We start from the raw sequence: 21,898 nt of genomic DNA, 5'->3' as shown, positions 1-21,898 counted from the left end.
TTATTTTATTTGAAAGGCAGATTTAGAGAGAGATAGGGATATATAGTGAGCAAGTGAGAGAGAGATCTTCCATCTGCTGGCTCACTCCCTAAATGGCCACAATGGCCAGGGCTGGGAACCTGGAACTTTATCTGGGTTTCCCACTTGGGTAGCAGGGGCACAAATACTGCGGCCATCATACTCTGGTTTCCCAGGTGCATTAGTTATGAGCTGGATCAGAAGTGAAACCATGAGGTCTCTAACCAATGACCATATGATAGCCACTTAACCCACTGCATCAAAACACTGGCTCCTGTGTGAGAAAAATTTTAAAGGCTCTGGAAGGTGATGTCTTCCTTTGATGAAATGGTACACTACCTTCTGAGAGGGAGCAGCACAGAACAATGGCAAATCACCTCAATCCAATAAAAACATGAACTGATGAGAAGACAGATTACAGTCTTTGGGCAGCTTAATTGTATTTGGCTCTATTTCCTTGACAGACCCTGACCTCCAGTTTCTGTCATTTCATCACCGAGACTCCTGAATGCTCTACTCAGCTTCCAACAGATTTTTGCTCAGTTTCTGTGTCTCTTATTCTGGCTAAGACAAATGAAACTCTAAGATATATTTTATTGTAAGATCCCTCTGAAATAAATCCATCAAAAAGAAAAGGATTTTCATCTTTGTGAACGTGTATTTATTCATATGGTCAAAATTCCTGTTACCAAACAGAGAAGTAGCATTTAAATGATTGACTTTAAAATTAAAATAATATTTTTGAAAATATGGAATGATTTTTCCTTTTATTTAAGCTTTTGGCATGTCTTCTAATCTATACATTTTCTTAGAAACATCTGTAACTCCTTAAGGTCAACTGCAGATGTAGTTCCTCATACCCAAATTAAATTTTCATAGTAAATTGGAAAGTAATATATCTGCGATAGATTACTTGAATCACAGTAATTAGTTGTTCTCTTTTAATTTCTTTGCCCAAACATGTGCTACAATACCCTCAATCCTTTCTTATCTGAAGGTTTTGTCCCTCTTTATATGAAAGTCATTCTCTTTGACAGAGATGACAGAAGGAAAGTTTTTGAAAAACAATTCTTTTTTCTAATTTTCTGCCTTCCTTTCACCATGCATCTCTCTTTCAGCAATTTTTTATCAGCACACCAAAATTCTGCAGCAAGTCTCTTACTTTTTTTTCTAGAAGCAACTCTAAATTCTTCCACTTAAACATGATCTTACATCTTTTATATACAATCATTTATTACCCATATTTAATCAGATAGACCCCCTATGGTATCTTATTGTTCTTTTTTACATTTCCCTCTCTTTTCTTTCCTAACCATTCTTTATTTTATTTACCAATTGATAAGGTCCTATATGTCAATTTTGTGCCAGAAATAGACAGCACACTCTTGTTCTAAGGCTGGTTTGCAATATATGCAATCAGCCAGCTGCAATGCAATGTGATAGGTATAGGTGCATTCTGAGTGTTATTTTGCAGGATTGTCCTTTTTCTTAAGCTATCATCCTTTTCAAAGGTTATGTCCAAAGTTAGGAATTTGGCACAGCAATTTAGATGTCACTTGGGACATGCAAATGCCAGTTAGAGTGCCTGGGTTTGAGTCCCAGCTCCACTTCTAATTCCAGCTTTCTAAAAGGCATAACTTGGGAAGCAGCAGGTGATGGGTGAAGTAGTTGAGTCCCTGCCACCCATGTAGTAAATGTAGATTGAGTTCTTAGATCCTGGCTTCAGCCTGATCCACTTTCAGCAATGTAGGCATTTGAGGAATAAACCAGTGGATAGGTGGTTTCTCCACCACCCCTCTACCCCTGGCTTCTGCCTTTGAAAAAAAAATAAGATACACAAATAAAAAATTGAGAGATTATGTCTATGAAGTTATATTTACCCTCTATCTGAATGTTTTAAAAATCTGCCTTTGTTAAATCTATGGTAACAGTGTCCAAAACAACTTCCTTCAGTGACTGAAACATGATGTCCAAATGGGTAGCCAGTAGCTAATACAACTGAAAAATGAACCTTTAATTTTATTTAAATTTAAGTAGCCATGTGTGGCTAGGGGCCAAGTTATTATATAGGTAGCTATAGGATATATGTCTTATTATGTCCAATATTCACCAGTCTAGCTATTTAGCTTTAAAATTAAGTGACTAGTGCTTGCTTCAGCAGCACATATACTAAAATTGCAATGATACAGAGAAGATTAGCATGGCCCTTGCACAAGGATGACACAAATTTGTGAAGCGTTCCATATTTAAAAAAAAATTAAGTGACTATTCTAATGTTTTCTACCTGTGTGAGAAACTCTGATATGTTGATCAGTAATAGATCTGATAATTAGTTTTCCTCTCATTTCTTCCATCTACTGAGATTATTAGCAAGGGAAATTAAAAGTATGCAGTAAATTTTTATTAAAATAAGACTTTGAACATGTATTTATTTCTTTCTTTCTCTCTCTCTCCCTCCCTCCCTCCCTCCTTTCCTTCCTTCCTTCCTTCTCATTATATACACACTTCCCATGAGTTTTATGAAATACCCTCACATACATTTATCCCTTGGTATCCATAGGGAATTGGTTAGAGAACACTCGTGAACAGCATATCTGCAATGTTCAAGTCCCTCTTACTTCAAATTATCTCTAGATTACACATAATACTGAAGACAACAAAAATGCTATGTGAATTACTGTTACACTATATTGTTTAGGGAATACTCACAAGAAAAAAATCAATACAAACTCACTATAGCTGCAATTACTTTTCTGAAATATTTTTGATCTGTGGCTGGTTGAATCTATGGATGAAGTACCCATGGACACAGAGGATTAACTGTATTACTTACTTGACCACACAAGTTGTAGAATATCCACCCTAAGCAATTCCTACTCTTCCCTATTTTTATGCCAACCCAGATGCTTTCTACCATGTTTCTACTCACATTCAGGCCCCTATTGACATTATACTGTCATTAATTAGTGCTGTATCTATAGTCAGGAAACTCATAGAAGACACTACAAGCAAATGTCCAGTGTGAGGGATTAACAGTTTTTAGCTAATTATCAGCTAATTATTACAATGTTCATGTGTTCATCTATATGTGTTCATATTGATATATACATGATATAAGTATTTCATAAATTCACAAGAAACAGAAATATTGTTTTCCAGAAGGTGAAATAAATGGTTAATATGCTTAAAGAACACAATATAAGGAGTTCAATTCTGTGAAGTGAAGGATATTCTATATTAAGCATTAGTTACCAAAGAAGATTTAAAAATTTCCACTTATCTTTGTATAAAATATCTAAAATTACTATTTTAATGGACAAATTGGTTGTTATTTTATCTGAAAATGATTGAGAAGTAAAGAACCATCATGGGCCAGCACTACGGCTCACTAGGCTAATCCTCCGCCTTGCGGCGCCGGCACACCGGGTTCTAGTCCCGGTCGGGGTGCCGGATTCTGTTCCGGTTGCCCCTCTTCCAGTCCAGCTCTCTGCTGTGGCCCAGGAGTGCAGTGGAGGATGGCCCAAGTGGTTGGGCCCTGCACCCGCATGGGAGACCAGGAGGAGCACTTGGCTCCTGGCTTCGGATTAGCGCGGCCATTGGAGGGTGAACCAACGGTAAAGGAAGACCTTTCTCTCTCTCTCTCTCACTGTCTACTCTGCCTGTAAAAAAAAAAAAAAAAAAAAAAGAACCATCATGTACGTACTTTCCTGATATCTTTCAAATTTGAGTATTGTGTAATATTTATGTTCCATGCAAAGGAAACATATGAAATGTTTTCTAGATGAACAACTGCATTTCTGTTCTAGTTAAATATGTCTGATTGTCCATATTTTAGTGGGCACCAATGTAAAGGGGAAAAAGTACAGGCTTTGGATGAACAAAGACCTAGAGATTCTGTAGAGTTTAACTCTAATTATGTTGGTTTCTGGCTTCCAAAGCAAGTTAGTAGCTTTCCCTTGATATCTTTTGAATAATATTTCAGGTGATTATAGGTGTCAAACAATATTATTTAAGAATGCACTCCTTTAAAAACTTTAATACTAAAAAACTTTAAGATTCAAAACAGATAATCAGGGAGTTAGTCACATTACAAACTAATTCTTAAGTATGCTATAGTCTTCACCCAGAATTAATGAGCTCCTTTATGCATTGAAAAGAGTATTATTTTCAGAATTTTTAAAAATTAGTTACAATGTTTTAGAAGGCCTTTAATAATACAGAGCAAGATATACCTGTATTTGTGATTTTAAAAAATGCCATAACTACTAACAGGGTTATAATAAAAGTGCTTTAAACTAAATATCATTATTACAATTATAGCTTACATTTGTGTAGGACTTTACAATGTACAAAGCATTTTTCATATACAATTTTTTTTTTCAAAGAAAGCCATCACAGGAACATGCACTGATACTAATTTTTTTCCAGGTAATAATGGTACTTTTAAAATGGAGAAAGAAGCCATGCCTACCATTTTATAAAATAAAAAGAATACACTTTGGGCTGAGCTTCTCTAACAGTGATGAGGCAAAGCACAGGCTTGGGAATCAGTAAGATCTGCATTGAAATCTCCAGTTTATTTACCTGCTATCTAAGTGAGTTTGAGCCAGCTATCTAATCTGTATGTGATTCATTTTCCTGATCTGTGAATTATGGATTCTGACACTACAAAATCAGCTTACATTAAAACAAGTACAAATTCTAAAGCAACATGTAGTATGTACTAAGACCTCAGCCAACAGTACTGATATTACTACTGTAATACAAATTATGTGTTTTCATTGAACTTTACATTTCAATACAACTTTATATATAAAGTAAATCATTAGATATATGAGACAATGACTTGCCAAATATTAAAGATCAAGTCAGACCAGAGATAAGTAGAGGAAATTTTTTGTTTCAGAAATAAATGAGACAGTACAATCGGTAAAATAGAATTCATTAGGAAAACCTTTGATTATGCCTAACTCAGTTAAAATTTACTGTTTAAAAAGAGTAGCAAGTTATACTAAAAGCATATTAGGAAATTTTGCTTTCAGAAGAATAAAATGGAAACACATTTGTGATGTGAATGTTGAACAAAAGAGATGGAATCAAACCTGTCAAATAAGGAAAAGTTTCATATAAAATAGGGCAAGCACAGGGATCATGAGTCTGGAATAATTTGACCCAAATAAGCAAATTAGCTCACTTAGATTGATCATATAGATTTTTAAGGCAAGGATAAAAGACTGGCCTGTACATTTCTGTACCAAAAATCTACCTAGTTTAGAGGAGATCCTAATGAGTTTCCTCACAAATGTATGCTGAAGTTACACAAGGTTCCTCAATTTGAAGTGCTTATTGTTTAAAATAACTCATCACTATTATTATATAAACATTAAATTATATGTTATATTTACATAAAAATCATCTTTCACTTAAGAACATGCACTCATTTTGATTTTGTCTTGATGTTCTTTTTCAAACAGAGTGGAACATTTAGACAGGGAAATAGTATATCTGATGGCCTATTATATGCCAGGTGTTTACATAAACTGTATTATTTTTATGTTCACATTATGTTTACATAAACTGTATATTTTTATGTTCATATTATAGATAAGAAAGGCTAGGTGATTTGCAGCTTGGAAAGGATGAGGATGAAGAAGAGTTATATTGAACTCCTAGGGGCAAGGTTCTGTTTTCATGCCTGTCATTCTACCAACCTCCCAGAATAAATTGCTGCTCAGGAAAAGGAAAGTGAAACATTTATGAAACATATTGCTGTTTAGAAAAAAAATTAGGATTGTTTTGCAAATAGTAGCACTATTAAAACAGGGGTGAGAGAATAACATCAGTCATTTTATATTACAGATAAGCAGTTTATTAAAGAATTAAATATTTATAGATTATAAAGCAATGCAGGCAATGAGTCCCAAACAGCTTGCAGAGAAGTACATTATAAAACAATGAGTTTGTCAGTGATTGATAAAGAATGGAGAGTGCAAATGCTTTATAAATCTGTAAGTCAGCTGTGAATTTCCAGACTAGCAAACAGGACATAGTAGCCTGCAATGTTACAGCAATTCAAAGTTCCTGATTTGCCAAAAATCCTCAGTGAACAGTAAGTATATTCTCTGACTCTTCCATCTCTCTCTAACATAGAGGAATGGATTGCAGAGCAGAGAACTGCAAGAGTTTATTTGCTGCTCACTTCCAAGTTAACAGATGTTAGATCTGGATAGCCACAAAATTAATTTTTTTTCCTATTAGATAAATAAGTCCACATAATTTCAAAGAAGAACTTCCTGTTTTCCTTAAAGAGTCATACACACTAGAGATCAGATCACCTAATTTAAGACCCTCAAATTTAAAGAGGAAGCAACTGAGATTTAAAGGTGTGAAATGATTTATTGAGGTTCACATAGATAGTTAATAACAGAATCAAGATTAAAATTTGGGTCTCCTATCTCCTAGATCAATATTCTTACTGTTGTATCACCTGTTTGCCCAACTGCTTTTTAAAACTAGAATTTTGAATGATTTCTATTAATAAAAATACTGAGAAATTATGAGTTCTTTCTGGAGTACAAAGGTATTTCAATTCAGTAGGGATGATTGTTTTCATAGAAACAAAGCTTTAAGTGGAAAACAGTCGGCAAATTCTTTAAGAGAAACAGCAAATACAATTTGCTTACCCAAAGTCATTATAGAGATTAAGATAATAGGCTGCTATTAATGTGATGTTGGCTCTTTCTTGAGGAAATTGATGACATGGCTTCCTTTCATATATGGTTTGCAAATATTTTCTCTCATTCCATAGATAGCCTTTTCATTTATTATTTCCTTTGCCATGCAGAAACTTTTAAAATACTTAAAATATTTAATTTAAAACATTTCCTTAATTGAAAGACAGGAGAGAGAGAAAGAGAAAGAGAGTGAGAATGAATGAATGAATGAATCTTGTATCTGCTAGTTCACTGTCCAATGCCCGTAACAGCTGGGGCTGGGCCAGGCTGAAGTCAGAACTCAATATGGGTCTCCTACATGGATGGCAGGAACCCAAACATCTGGGCAGGCACCCACTGCTATCCAAGGTATACATTAGCAAGAAGCTGGAAGTAGAAGTGGAGCCAGGGCATGATCCAGACACTCCAGTGTGGGACATGGTTTCCCAAGCAGCCTCTCAACCACTGTGCTAAATTCCTGCCCCTGCAGAAACTTTTTAGCTTGATAATGTCCCACTTGTTTATTTTTGCTTTTGTTGTCTATGTCTTTGGTATCAAATGCAAAAATGTCATTGTACAATCAATGTAAAGGAATCTTTCCTCTATGTTTTTACATTAGTTTTATCGTTAAGGTACAGTATTTAATTCTCTAAACCATTTGAGTTAATTCTTGTGTTGAGTGTGAGATAATGTTCAGTTTCATTCTCTTACATATTGATGGCTAGTGTTTCCAGCATCATGTACTGAAGAAATCATCCTTTGCCATTGTATACACTTGGTGCCTTGTAAAAGATTAGTTGGTTACATGAGTATATGCCTGGGTTTATTTTGGGGCTCTCAATTCTGTTTCATATGTCTACGCATGTTTTATGCCAGTACTATACTGTTTTGATGGTTATACTCATAGTTAAATCAGGAATTGTGATACCTTTGGTGTTAGCTTTGATCTTCTCACTCAAAATTACATTGGCTATTTGGAGCTTTGTGTGCTTCCATATAAATTTGGGAATTGTTTTTTAAAATTCTGTGAAAAATGTTGTTAGAATTTAGATAGGGTTTATGTTAGTTTGTAGATTGCTTTGGATAGTTTAGACATTTTAATAATATTAATTCTTCCAAATTATGATCATTGGATCTTTCCATTTATTTGACTTTATTTTAATTTCTTTCATCAGTGTTTTATAGTTTCAGTGTATAGATCTTTCACTTCATTGGTTAAACTTACACTGAAAATTTTCAGAGGCCAGTGCTGTGACATAGTGGTTAACTCTACAGCCTGCAGTGCCGGCATCCCATACAGGCGCTGGTTTGAGTCCTGGCTAATCCATTTCTGATCCAGCTCTCTGCCATGGCTTGGGAAAGCAGTAGAAGATAGCCCAACTGCTTGGGCCCTGCACCCATGTGGGAGACCCGGAAGAAGCTCCTTGCTTCTGGATTCATATGGGCCAAGTTTTGGCCATTGTGGCCAACTGGGAAGTGAACCAGCAGATGGAAGACCTCTCTCTCTCTCTTTCTCTCTCTCTCGGCCTCTGCCTCTGCCTCTCTGTAACTCTGCCTCTCCAGTAAATAAAAATATAATCTTTAAAAAAAACCAGAAATTTTTCATTTTTTACAATGCTATCATAAATGGCATTGCTCTGTTAATTTTTCAGATAGCTTATTGTTAGTTATGAAAACAACTGATTTTGTATCCTACAACTGAATTATTTAGATTTTTCTTAAGATTTACTTATTTATTTATTTATTTATTTATTTTTAAAGTCAGAGTTAGAGAGAGGGGGAGACAGAGAGAAAAAGATTTTCCATTTGCTGGTTTACTCTCCAAGTGCCTACAACAGCCAGGGCTGAGCCAGGCCAAAGCCAGGAGCTTCTGTGGGGACTCCCACGTGGGTGGCAGGGGCTGCAGCACTTGGACCACCTTTCTCTGCTGTTCCCAGGCCAGTACCAGGGTGTTGGATTGGAAATGGAGCAGCTGAGACACAAACTGGTGCCTATATGGGATTCTAGTATCATAGGCAGTGACTTTACCTGCTATGCCACAATTCCAACCCCAGCATTTATTAGTTTTAACAGCTTGCTGATATAGTTGTTAGCCTTTTCTTTATGTACAATGACAAATTTGTTAAGACTTGTTAAGTGACTAACCATATGACTTACCCTCGAGTATATTCCATGTGTGCTTTGGATGAATGCTGTTGGATGGATTGTTCTGTCAAGTCCATTTGTTCCATAGTATTAATCAAGTTTTTCATTTAGTTATAGATTTTCTGCCTCAACGAACTATCCATTATAAAAAATGAGGTAATGAAATCCCCTACTGTATTTTTAGAATTTTTTTTTCATTAATTTCTATTGTGTGTGTGTTGAGCAAGATATACAGAGAGATCTCATGCACTGGTTCACAACTCAAATGCCCACAATGGCTAGGTGGGCCAGGGCTGGAAATTCAATCCAAGACTTTCATGTGGGTGGCAGGAACCCAATTACTTGAGCCATCACTTCTGCATCCCAGGGCCTGCACCAGTCAGTAGAAACCTAGTCATGAGCCAGAGTTGTGTATTGAACCTGGGCACCACAATGTGGGATGTGAGTGTCTTAACCACTAGGCTAAATGTCCATTCCAACATTCCTTACTATCATTTCATTAATGTCTGCTTCTTTCTTCAATTCTGTTAATATTTGCTTGATATATTTATATGCTCCAACATTGAGTGCATATAAATTAAAAAAAAGAGTGACAAAAAGGATGAAAAAATAAAATATACAATGCTTACAAAAATTCATTTTAGGTTTTTTTTTTTTAAAGATCTATTTATTTATTTGAAAATCAGAGTTACAGAAAGAGAAGGAGAGACAAAGGGAAAGAAAGATCTTCCATCTGCTGGTTCACTCCCCAGATGACCACAATGGCCAGGATGGGCCAGACCAAAGCCAGGAGCTAGGAGCTTCATTTGGGTCTCCCACGTAGGTGACAGGGACCCAAGTACTTGGGCAATCTTCTGGTGCTTTTCCCAGGTCATTAGCAGGGAGCTGGATGGGAAGTGGAGCACCCAGGACATGAACTAGCTCCCTTATGTGATGTAAACATTGAAGGTCATGGCTTTATCTGCTATGCCATAATGCTGGCCCCCCTACTCTATTTTTTAATTGGAAATTTTAATCCATTTATATTTAATGTAATTATTCACACATGTGGACTTACTGCCATTTTGTTAATTATTTTCCTGGCTATTTTGTCCCTTTTTATTCCTTTCTTTCTCTCTTGCTGTTCTCTTTCATAGTTTGGTGAATTTTTATGGTAGTATACTTTGATTACTTTCTCTTTTGTGAATTCAGCTTTGCGAATACTATGAGGCTTACATAAACTATCTAATAGATGTAAGAGTCTATTTTAAGCTGGTAATTTTGTTTCTGTTAAAAAAAAAACCTCTACACTTTTTCTTTCTCCTTCCCATATTTTGTGCTATTGATGTCACCATTACATCTTTTTGTTTTATATATCTGTTCATAAATTACTGTAGAAAAGTACTTCTAATAATTTTGCTTTTAATCTTTAGACTAGAATAAAAGTGTTTCACACAACATAGTATTAATTCTCCTAATTTAACTATTTCTTTACCTTTATTAATAAGTTTTATACCAGAATTTCAGCATGCTTCCTTTCACTTCACCTAGAAAAATTCCATTTAGCATTTCTTATACTCTAGTGATATACTTCCTCAAATTTTGTTTGTGAAAGTCTTTATCTTTCTGTTATTTCTGAAGGAAATTCTGAGCTATAATATTCTAAGGTGGCAGTTTTTTGTTCCAGCACTTTGAATATATCCCCCACTCTTTCCTGACTTGCAAGGGTTCTGCTGAGAAAGCCAATGATAGTCTTGTAGTGGTCCCTTGTGTATGAGTCAAAAATTTTTTTTCACAGGCAGAGTTACATAGTGAGAGAGAGAGAGACAGAGAGAAAGGTCTTCCTTCCATTGGTTCACCCCTCAAATGGCCACCATGGCCGATGTGCTGTGCCAATCCGAAGCCAGGAGCCAGGTGCTTCCTCCTGGTCTCCCATGTGGATGTAGGGCCAAAGCACTTGGGCCATCCTCCACTGCCTTCCTGGGCCACAGCAGAGAGCTGAACTAGAAGAGGAGCAACTGGGACAGAATCCGGCGCCCCAACAGAGACTAGAATTCGGGGTGCTAGTGCCATAGGTGGAGGATTAGCCAAGTAAGCTGTGGCGCCAGCCTATGAGTCACATTTCTCATGCTGTTTTCAAAATTCTTTTTCTTTGACTTCCCATAATTTAAAACATCAGTTATTTGAAAGGCAGAGAGAAAGAGACAGAGAGATCGATCTTTAATCTTCTAGTTCACTACTCAAATGCCTGTAACAGCCACTGCTTGAGCAAGGTCAAACCCGAAACAGAATTCAATCTACCCCTGAGTGTAAGAGATGCAAATATTGAACCATTACCTGCTGCCTCCCAGAGTTACACATTAGCAGGAAGGTGGAATTGGGAGCAGAACGGGGGTTTAGCCCAGGCATTCTAACATGGGATGAGGCATCCCAAGCTGCATCTTAACCACTGTGCCTAATGCTCACCCCAAGACTTTTGATAATATGATTTTAATATATCTTGTGAAGATATCTTTATGATTAACCTATTTGGAGTATTTAAGCTTCATGAATCTGAATTTTCACCTGCCTCTACAGATTTTGGAAGTTTTCTGTTATACCTTTAAGGAAGTTATTTGCTCCTTTCTATTTCTCTGTCACTCCTGGTAATCTCACATGTATATATCGGTTTTCCTGATAATGTCTCATAAATCCTTTAGGCACTTTTCACCTTTTTTATTCTTTTTTTTTCATTTTGTGCCTCTGTCTTTATAAATCCAAATTATTTGTCTTTTAGTTCACTGATTATTTATTCTGCTTGATTGAGTCTATTGCTTAAGTTATCTATTGAGTTTTTCAGTTCAGATTCGTACATCAGTACTTCAGAAAGTTCATGGGGGGTCAGTGTTGATATGTGTGCTGGTTTGTGTCCTAGTTGCTCTCCTTCCAATCCAGCTCCCTAATAATGGCCTGGAAAAGCAGTGGAACATGGCCCAAATGCTTGGGCCCCTGTCACCCATGTGGGAAATCTGCATGAAGCCCCTGGCTCCTGGCTTAGGCCTGGCTTAGCCCTGACCATTGTGGCCATCTGGGTAATGAATTAGTAGATGGAACTTTTGGAAGCTGTTCTACACGGAGGAGAGGTGATGTGAAGGAAGGTGCTCTTGGTACCCTTTCTGATGCATCTACTCTCAGATTTTTGTTCCACCACTGTGGTGAAACCTCTTAGCTAGACTCTACGGCTCCCACAAATGCATTCTCATTCTTATTCATGAACACTGGTGTTCTGTGGGGGGGATGAGAACTGTAACATCCTGTGCTGTCATCTTCCTGATGTCACATTCCTTTGCTTTGTGGAGCAAGATTTGAAGGCTTCTATTCACGAGAAAGAATAATCCAACTATTCTTGATGTGTAAGTTTCCTCATTCCCCCAAATATCATCAATATAGCAAAAGAGCTACTTGATCTTGGGGCCAGCGGTGTGGTGCAGTGGGTTAAAAGTCTTGGCCTGAAGTGCCAGCATCCCATATAGGCGCTGGGTCTAATCCCAGCTGCTCCTCTTCCAATCCAGATCTCTGCTGTGGCCTGGGACAGCAGTGGAAGATGGCCCAAGTCCTTGGGCCTGTGCACCCGCGTGGGAGATCTGGAAGAAGCTCCTGGCTTCGGATCGGCGCAGCTCCAGCCATTGTGGCCAACTGGGGAGTGAACCAACCTCTCTGTCTCTCCTCTCTCTGTGTAACTCTGACTTTCAAATATTTAAAATAAATCTTTAAAAAAATAGCAAAAGAGCTACTTGATCTTAAAACTGAAAACGGCTACTATAATAAAACTGAATGATAAACAGGATGAAGTGAAAATTTCATTGGTATTTTATGTGAACATACCTAAAAATAAAGTTGGGTTAATGACTGAGGATAAGTTTCTTTCAAATATAAAGTTTCCTATATATTAAGGTAAATCACTTTTATAAAACATGAACAGCCATAGTTTACTAAAAATTTCTGTTTCAAAACTTTCCTAAGATGAGAGGTATTGAGGAAATTGACTTTGTATAGCTAAGGAGACAAAGAATGAGTGTCAGAAATGAAACTGAAGAAAACATGAACTAATTAAGATAATTCAACCTTTAGAGGCTCAAAAGGAATCCGTTATGTTAATGAGTGCTTTTTTTTTCTTACAGGCTTACTAAAATGTTCCCTGAAGAGTCTCAGTGTATAATAGCCTTCAAAATTACAACAACAAAAAATTCTACCACCATTGAAAGGCATACTACCTTAGAATGAACTCACAAAATAACTTCTTACATGAAACCATGATACACTCATGTTTGGAATGTGTGCAGACCTAGAACCACACAAATGTCACTAAAGAGGAAGGCACTGGGGTGCAGAGGATTAAATCACTGCTTGCAGTGCAGGCATCCCATACGGGCACCAGTTCATGACCTGGCCGATCTACTTCCAATCTGCCTCCCAGCTAATGTGTCTGGGAAAGCAGCAGAAGATGGCCCAAATGCTTGGGACCCTGCACTCATGTGGGAGACCTGGATGAAGCTTTTGGCTCCTAGCTTTGGCATGGCCCACTCTCAGCTGATGTGGCCATTTAGGGAGTGAATCAGCAGATGGAAGATCTCCCTCTGTCTCTGTCTCTCTCTCTCTCTCTCTTTATTCCCTTTCTCCCTCTCTCTCTGTAACTTTGCTTTTAACATAAATGAATCTTTTAAAAAGTCACTAAAATAAATGTGTCATGTAATGGTTAGAAAAAAATGAAACAATCAGGATGCCTCTGTCTGGAAAATTGAGAATAATGAAGGTTCTAGATAGGATGAAAAGCGATTTACCAAATCCCAAAATTAGGGACATCTCTTGAAGCTTTAGTGATAAACACATAGATGTTGAAATGAAATGAAACAGAAGACTAGCTGAAGTAAAAGGTAAAGTTACAGAAACTGTTACTTCAATATGAAAATGAATAGGCTTTAAAACTAAAATAAATAGCTTTTAAATTTTTTTGTATAGTATTAAAGGGAAACTAGGATGTCTTCTTTGTTCATAACAGAGCACATCACATGTACTCTTCAACACCCTTGTTATTAGAAGTCAGAGTACTAGGATACATTCAGAATGGCAACTGTGTATTTTTATAAATGTTAATTGTAATCTTTATCAATTACAATAGAGAAATCTATGATTAAGTCCACTTAAGAAGGCCAAATCAAGCAGCTATTTTAAAAAATCCAGGCCAAATTTTTGGAGAGTAGTTTTGGGATTCAAACCTTAAGAAACAAAATATTAAAAACACTTATGAGTTAAAAATCTATTGCCAAGGGCAAGTGCTCTGGTGCAGAAGGGTAAGCCTTCTCCTTCAGTGCTGGCATCACACATATGGGTGCTGGTTCCAGTCCTATCTGCCTCACTTCTGATCCAGCTCCATGCTGGATCCCAAGTGCTTCCGCAAAAGTGCTTAGGAAAGCAGCAGGAGATGGCTCAAGTGCTTGGGCCCCTATACCCATGTGGGAGACCCAGAAGAAGCTCCAGCTCCTGGCTTCAGACTGGACCAGCTCTGCAGTATTGTGGCTATTAGGAGAATAAGCCAGAGGATGGAAAATTCTCTCTTCTCTCTCTTTCAAATAAATAAATAATTTTTTAAAAAAATTCAATAAGATAAATAAACCAATTTAAAAAAAAAAAACAATTGCCAAAAACAACATTAAAAGTTGTTGCTATTTGATGCTATTCTGAAGGAATTTACTAGAAATCAGTTCCTGTATGTCTATACTTCCAAACTATAAGCACAATTAATATTTGTGTTAATTTTGAAACAATAATCCCAAGATGAGTAACAGAATTGAAATACCAGTTTTTTTGCCATCTCTTTACAAGGTGCAAAGCACTATAATGGAGGAAGATGTGTTAATGAAGACAGTAAATTGGTAGTTTTGAGTACCAATTTCTTGTGTTTTCAATTTTCAACTCAATATGACAAAGACAATTTCACTTCTGTGAAAATAAAACGGACTAAAACTATAATTCTAGGACTATTATTATGAGCTCTCCAAAGTCAACTGTTAACAACTGGATAAGCCAAAAGTCCACAGATAACTGAAGATGATAGATTTTTCTTTCTTTGCTTTCTGTTTGTTTTCACCATTTGCCCTTTAAGACAAGGCTGTACTTTTTCTTGTTTGTCTCAAGGAAAAATTAGATATCAGGATAAAGCTATTGTTTCTGAAGAATGATCAAGGATGTCAGGTTTTTTTCTATAAACTGAAACAGAGGGAGCTGTCTATTTCCAACAGGGTCTCAAGAAAGCTTTTGCTTTAAGGCAGATAATTCCCATGTACACATGGTAAGACGGGACAAGCTGTGCTTTATAGAGTTAATCCTCAGAAAAAGATAGGATCCTCAGGCAAGGTTTGCAAACAATGAACAATGGGTTCCATGGGGTGTGTGTATCAGCCAAAATGGCATATGTGTGAAGTAAGCCCCAGCATGTGATTAACTGTTTGTAGATAATGGTGCAATGAAAGTTTTTTTGTTGGTGTGATTGTTTATCCTAAAAATTCACCAAATCTGTAAAGTATTAACAAAGAAAATAAATGATAATTGACACAGGGAAGCTCAAAGAATAACTTAATTACTGACAGATAATATATGATGAGGAAACTCTAATTGAAGGAATTTAATACAAATGAGAACAAAAATACTAAACAAACTGTTTTACAATAACCATTATTGCTTCTGTTATTCTGTTAAAGAAAACAAGCCTCTCTCCATCCACATTGCTATCATGCTTTGCCTGGATTATTATTCTAACTAGTCTCTCTGTTCCCCCCATTCATCCTTCACCCAAGAACAGTGTATTTTTACACAGCATAATGGCTATAGAAATGTGTTCCTGTCACTCTTCTGCTAAAAAACCCAGTAAAGTCTCATCTCACTCAAAGTAAAAACCAAAGATTCTAGAGGGCTCTACACAATCAGGCCTCCATTACTTCATTCATCTCACCAGCTTCTTCTCTCTTGCATACTCTACTCCCAAAAGCTGACCCCTAAAGCCTGCCAGGCACATCCTTACCTCAGTTTCTGCACCTACCATATCCAAACAGGCTCATGGTTAATTGCCAACTGCCTTCAAATATCATATTCTAAATGAAGGTTTTCCTAAATACCCTAATTAAAACCATCAAGATACAGTAATATTCTATATTTTTCCTCTACTGGTTTATTTTTCTCTACAATATTTCCCTTGCAGAAATATGATTTACCTATCTAATTGATTCTTTGTGTCTCCTTACTAGGATATTAGCTATGTAAAGTCAGGGATTTTGTCTGCCTTGTTTACTGATGTATCCCCTGGTATTCAGAACCATGTTTGATAATATAATATGAACTGGATAAATATTAAACAATGGAAGGTACTGTGATGGAGAGTTTGGGTCTCTGAGGTTAGACGACCTGAGATCATTTTCTGGCTTAACCACAAACCGCCTTCATAAAATATCAGTTCCATTTCTAGAGAAATGGAAAAAATGATAGGTCCCATCCATAGCATTCTTGCAAGAATTAAATGACAGGGTTCATAAATAAACATGTTGAATGACTAAAGGAGTCAATGCAGTTTTAGATTTGACTTATGTTATGTTTTGCTTGGTTTTCCATTCCGAGACTGTGGTCTGGAAAGTGCCTCAACACAGAAAGATAAGGTAAATGTGGAAAATTTGGGCAAAATATATGAAAAAACTAGTGCAGACAGCGGACAAAAGGCAGCATAGGAAGATTATGATCCCTGACAGAAATAAAAAAGCAAGGCAGTTCCCAGAGTTCCCTCAGTATCTGTCTGGAGGCACTTTCCAGATCACAATGTAGGTCTGGTACACCAAGCACAGCAGTGCAGCTGTTGAGGAGACAGAGACAAAAAAGTTTAGGGAGAGCCTGGATTACAGAGCATCCATGAGGAGGGAGGCCTAACAAGAAAGAAATTTAAAAAGCTGTCTAGGACTTACCTAAGGTAGCATTTCCCAAACTTCTTGGTCTCAAAACCTCTTTAAATTCTTAAAAATTAAGAATTCCAAAATAGTTATTATATGTGTGTACTATATAAATTTTAAAATATTAGAAATTAAAATGAATAACCTCCTAAATATTTACCAACTCATTTAAACATAGAGGCATACACATTTATTTTATGAAAAATAAGTATATTTCATGGAAAAATATTACTAATTATATTAGTATATGTAGTATACTAATATAATATAGTATATATATAAAATATAATATATACTATATATAGTATATATTAGTATATTTTACTAATATTACTGATTATATTAGTATATATAGTATACTAATATAATATAGTGTATATATAATATAGTATATATATATAATATAGTATATATATATTAGTATATTTTACTTTTTGGCACTACTCTTATTTTTCATATTCAGTAAAAATAGCACTTAAAGATGAAACTGAAATAAATACATTTTCAAATAAACAAAAGCTAAGGAATTGCACTGCAACAAGAACTAAATTTACTAAAATTACTAAAGCAAGTTCTTCATGAGAAGAAAAAAACTGATGGCTGGCAAAAACTTGATGTATACAGGGGAATTGTAAGAGTACACAAATAAATGAGGATGAATATAGATTTTTTAAAAATGTGGGACCTCTTTAAAAGACAATTGTCTGCTGAGAGTAAGAATCATCAAACTTTGGCCTAATAGTCAAATCTGTTGTAACTTTGGTAAATAAAATTTCCCTAGATCACAGCCTAGCTTTTATATATTATGCATAGGTAATGGATGAATTGATTAATTGCAACCATATGCCTCAACAAGCCAAAAATATTTACTATCAGGTCATTTACATAAAGTGTTTGTGGACTCCTAGTTTAAAGCAAAAATAATAGCATGGTATTACATAGTTTATAACTGTGTAGCAATAAAGTAAAATGTTTGATAACAGCAGCACAAAGGCTTGAGGGGGAAGTCAAGCATATTACTATAAAATTGTTGTCCTTTACAAGAAGTAGCAAACTATTACATTGAAAGAAATTAAAATGTTATTGTAAACTCTAGAGGAACCACTAAAATAATAAGCAAATATGTCTGGTGAATAGGCAATAGAAGTGATAAAACAGAAATACTGAAGGAATCTAAAACCTGGCAAAAAAGATGTGATAAAGAGAAAACAAATTAAAATTTGATTTAAACCACCTGTATTGATAATATAAATGCTTGCAATGTAAAATAAAATGGAAATAGCTAGTTAAAAGTCAGAGATTGTTGGAATAAATAAAAAAGCCAAACTGTATGTTGTCTATAATAAATCTGATTCCATACCAAAACACAGGTTAAGAAAAAACTAATGGAAAATATATAATATTCACATAGTAATCATTATAAAATTGGAATGGTCATATTAATAAATGTAACACAAAAGATGTCCAGGATATTATGAGAGATAAAGAGAGACATTTCATAATGATAAAAATTTCAAAATGGTAACACTTATCAAGAAGACATAGAAATTCCAAATAAATATGGCTTCAAACTGTAGGATAGAAAAACTGACAGACTTAAAAGAAGAAACAGAGAAATCTACAAGTATAAATTGATTCTATACTTTTCTGTAATAGAATAGATTGAAAGTAATGATTTAGAAGATCAAAAAATACTTAAAGCCCAGAGGTGCTCCATGAATGTTAGTCATTAATATTATACTAGAGATATAATTAATTATATTTAAAAATGTAAAATGATAAAAACCTAAGTTATCTAAGTAGATGTCAGAGGAGCCATTTGTAATAGTTCACAGATACAAACTTGTCAAGATATAAATATCTATCAAAAAAGAAACATATATTACTGACACAAATATCATCAATCATAATGGAGACTGTAAATCTACAAGACCTATATGTAATACTTCTGATAGTACTTGAGGTGACAGCATTAAATCTTACAAAATATAATTGAAAAACAATACACAGGTTTATGAATAAGATTCTTTTTTTTTTTACAGGCAGAGTGGACAGTGAGAGAGAGACAGAAAGAAAGGTCTTCCTTTGCTGTTGGTTCACCCTCCAATGGCTGCTGCGGCCGGCACGCTGCAGCCGGCGCACCGCGCCGATCCGAAGGCAGGAGCCAGGTGCTTATTCTGGTCTCCCATGCGGGTGCAGGGCCCAACCACTTGGGCCATCCTCCACTGCACTCTCTGGCCACAGCAGAGAGCTGGCCTGGAAGAGGGGCAACCGGGACAGAATCTGGTTCCCCAACCGGGACTAGAACCTGGTGTGCCGGCGCCGCAAGGCGGAGGATTAGCCTATTGAGCCACGGCACTGGCCTGGATAAGATATTTTATAGCATAGTTCCTTATATTGGTGTAAACATTCAAATTAGTCAATTCTTTATATCAAGGATTAGGTCAAATGTCACATCATGTTATATGGTTTGTGTTGTTTTGAAAAAACATTTAACGAGACATAGTTTATATATTGTAAATTCACCTATAGTTCCATGAATTTTGACAAATGTATTGAGTCATGAAGCCACCCCCAGGGCCTATGTCACCTCTGAAAGTTCCTCATGCCCATTTGCCATCAGCTTCTTCCTCCCACTTTCCGCTTTTGGCAGCCATTCACTTGATTTCTGCCCCTACAGCTTTGTTTTTCCCAGGTTTTCATTTCTTTGTGTAAATACAGAAAACCTTCTGTGGGATTTCTAGGTTATCTGCTAAAGTGTACGGTTAGCCTCCTAACTGCCAAGTCGCCTACCACAGTACACCTACTGTTTTGGATACAGCTGTGCAGGTGAGGTCTAGGTGTTCTGTATCCGTCTATCAGTTAGGGTCTCTCAGTTTCAAGAAAATCTTCAGACATTTTATCAGACATGAAATAGCAGATTCTCACTGAGGGTTTTAAGTGACATTCTAAAAATCATGTTAACCGTTTTTCCCATGCTTACTTAACATTTGAATATCTTTTGATGAAGCATCTGTTCAAATCTTTTTCTTGTTTTAAAAATTGTTTACTGTCTATTATTATTGAGTTCTCAGGGTTTTTATACACTTTAGATAGAAGTCCTTCATTAGCTGAGGGATTTGAAAAGATTTTTCTCTCAGTCTGTGCTTTGTCTTTTCATTTTAACATTCTGAAGAAGAAAATTTTACGTAACATTTTAAAAAAGATTTATTATTATTTATTTGAAAGGCTGAGTTACATACATACACACACACACACAGAGAGAGAGAGAGAGAGAGAGAGAGAGAGAGAGAGAGAATATCTTTCATTTGCTGGTTCACTCTCCAAATGGCCACAGTGACTAGGACTGGGCTAGGCCAAAGCCAGGCGCTTCATCTGGGTCTCCCACTTGGGTGCAGGAGCCTCACAGAATTTTAAAAAATTTGTAAGAATTTTTCCCAAAAAATTGCATTATTGAAGAGAATTAAAGAAGAATCAATTCAATATTGTTAGGATGTTAAATCTTCCAAGATTCACCTATAATCTTAGTACAATTATAGACAGAATTCAAGCATGTTTTTAAACCTAGAAATTAGTAAATTTGTGTGGAAAGCAATAGACCAAAAAAAAAAAAAAAGAATAAAGTTGGCCCTTTACCACTGATTTTAGGACTCAATATAAAGCTCTAATAAGCAAGGGAATCTGCTACTTGTACACCTGTAGATCAATGGAACAGAATAGAATACAGGAAGAGACCCAATTGATACCTGACAAAAATACAAGATTAATTCAAATGAGAAAAGATAACCTTTCAACAAATGATGTTTAAAAGAAAAAGGAAGACAGAGGTAAAGAGAGAAAAAATATGAACCTGACCCACACTTTGTTCTGTTAAATTTTTTTTCAGAATGGCTTAAAAGTTGAAGCTATGAAAACTCAAAGAGGAATACATACAGGAAACTCTTTGTGACCTCATATTAGACAAAATTTCCTTGAAAGAAAACAAAGACAGTAACCACCAAAGGAAAGAAAAACATTGATGAGTTAGAGTTCATAAAAACTTTTATGGGACTGGCATTTGGCCTAACATGTTAAGCCACCTCCTGCAATGCCAGTATCACATATGAGTGTTGGGTTGAGTCCCTGCTGCTCCACTTTCACTTCAGCTCCCTGCTATTGTCCCTGGGAAAGCAGTGGAGGATGTTTTGTTAAACAGTTTTCTCATTTATCATGGTTTTTGATGTTACCATGGACTGTATTTTTTGAAATTTTAATTTCTGAATTTTCATTTTCATTTTTATACTAGGAACTTGCTGAACTCATTTAGCCCTGTGGATTCTGGAGGATTTTCTTTGTAGATGATCATGTTGCATATGACTAAGTTCGATTACGTCTAGCATTTTGCAGTTATTTTTCTGTTTGTTCCTCCTTCTTCCTCCTCCCTTGACTATATTTTACTATTTATTGGGTTAACTAAATATTCTTTAGGTTTTCACTTCATTTTCTGTTACTGGCTTAGTAGTAATGCTTCTTTTTTTTCTTTTAATGTAGGGCTTACAATACATATACTTAACATCACCGTTTCACACATGCTTGTCCCACATTTTCTGGATACTCGGTTCAGTCTTTTACCCAGGTTGTGCTGCTCTTTGTCTTTCACTCCAGCTGATTTCTATTGTTGTGTCCCATTACTTTGATGGCATTGTTATTCTTTAGAATTCATTTGTCTTGGTTGCCTTGTAAATTCAACTCTCTGATGAGTTCAAGAAACATGGTTTTGTTGATTATCTGGATTTTCTCTCTCGCTCTCTTTTTTTTTTTTTGGACAGGCAGATTTAGACGTGAGAGAGAGAGAAAGAGAGAGAGAGACAGAGAGAAAGGTCTTCCTTTCCGTTGGTTCACCCCCCAAGTGGCCACTACAGCCAGTGCTGTGCCGATCCAAAGGCAGGAGCCAGGTGCTTATCCTGGTCTCCCCTGCGGGTGCAGGGCCCAAAAACTTGGGCCATCCTCCACTGCCTTCCCGGGCCATAGTAGAGAGCTGGACTGGAAGAGGAGCAACCAGGACAGAATCCGGCGCCCCAATTGGGACTAGAA

General features: G+C 36.2%; 1 long non-coding RNA gene and 1 other non-coding gene across 2 annotated transcripts in view; one reads left to right on the top strand and one right to left on the bottom strand.

Moving 5' to 3' along the window:
* The window catches only part of LOC133748552 (uncharacterized), a 232,065-nt gene that overhangs the window by 9,030 nt on the left and 201,137 nt on the right, over nucleotides 1–21,898 (bottom strand). The window lies entirely within an intron of this gene.
* On the top strand, nucleotides 2,164–2,268 carry LOC133748942 (U6 spliceosomal RNA). Its single transcript, XR_009864539.1, has one exon. It is a non-coding gene; the product is annotated as a U6 spliceosomal RNA (small nuclear RNA).

The sequence above is a fragment of the Lepus europaeus genome, chromosome 19 (assembly GCF_033115175.1).
Source record: "Lepus europaeus isolate LE1 chromosome 19, mLepTim1.pri, whole genome shotgun sequence".
Lineage (NCBI taxonomy): Eukaryota > Metazoa > Chordata > Mammalia > Lagomorpha > Leporidae > Lepus > Lepus europaeus.
This window is presented reverse-complemented; position numbering and strand designations above follow the sequence as displayed.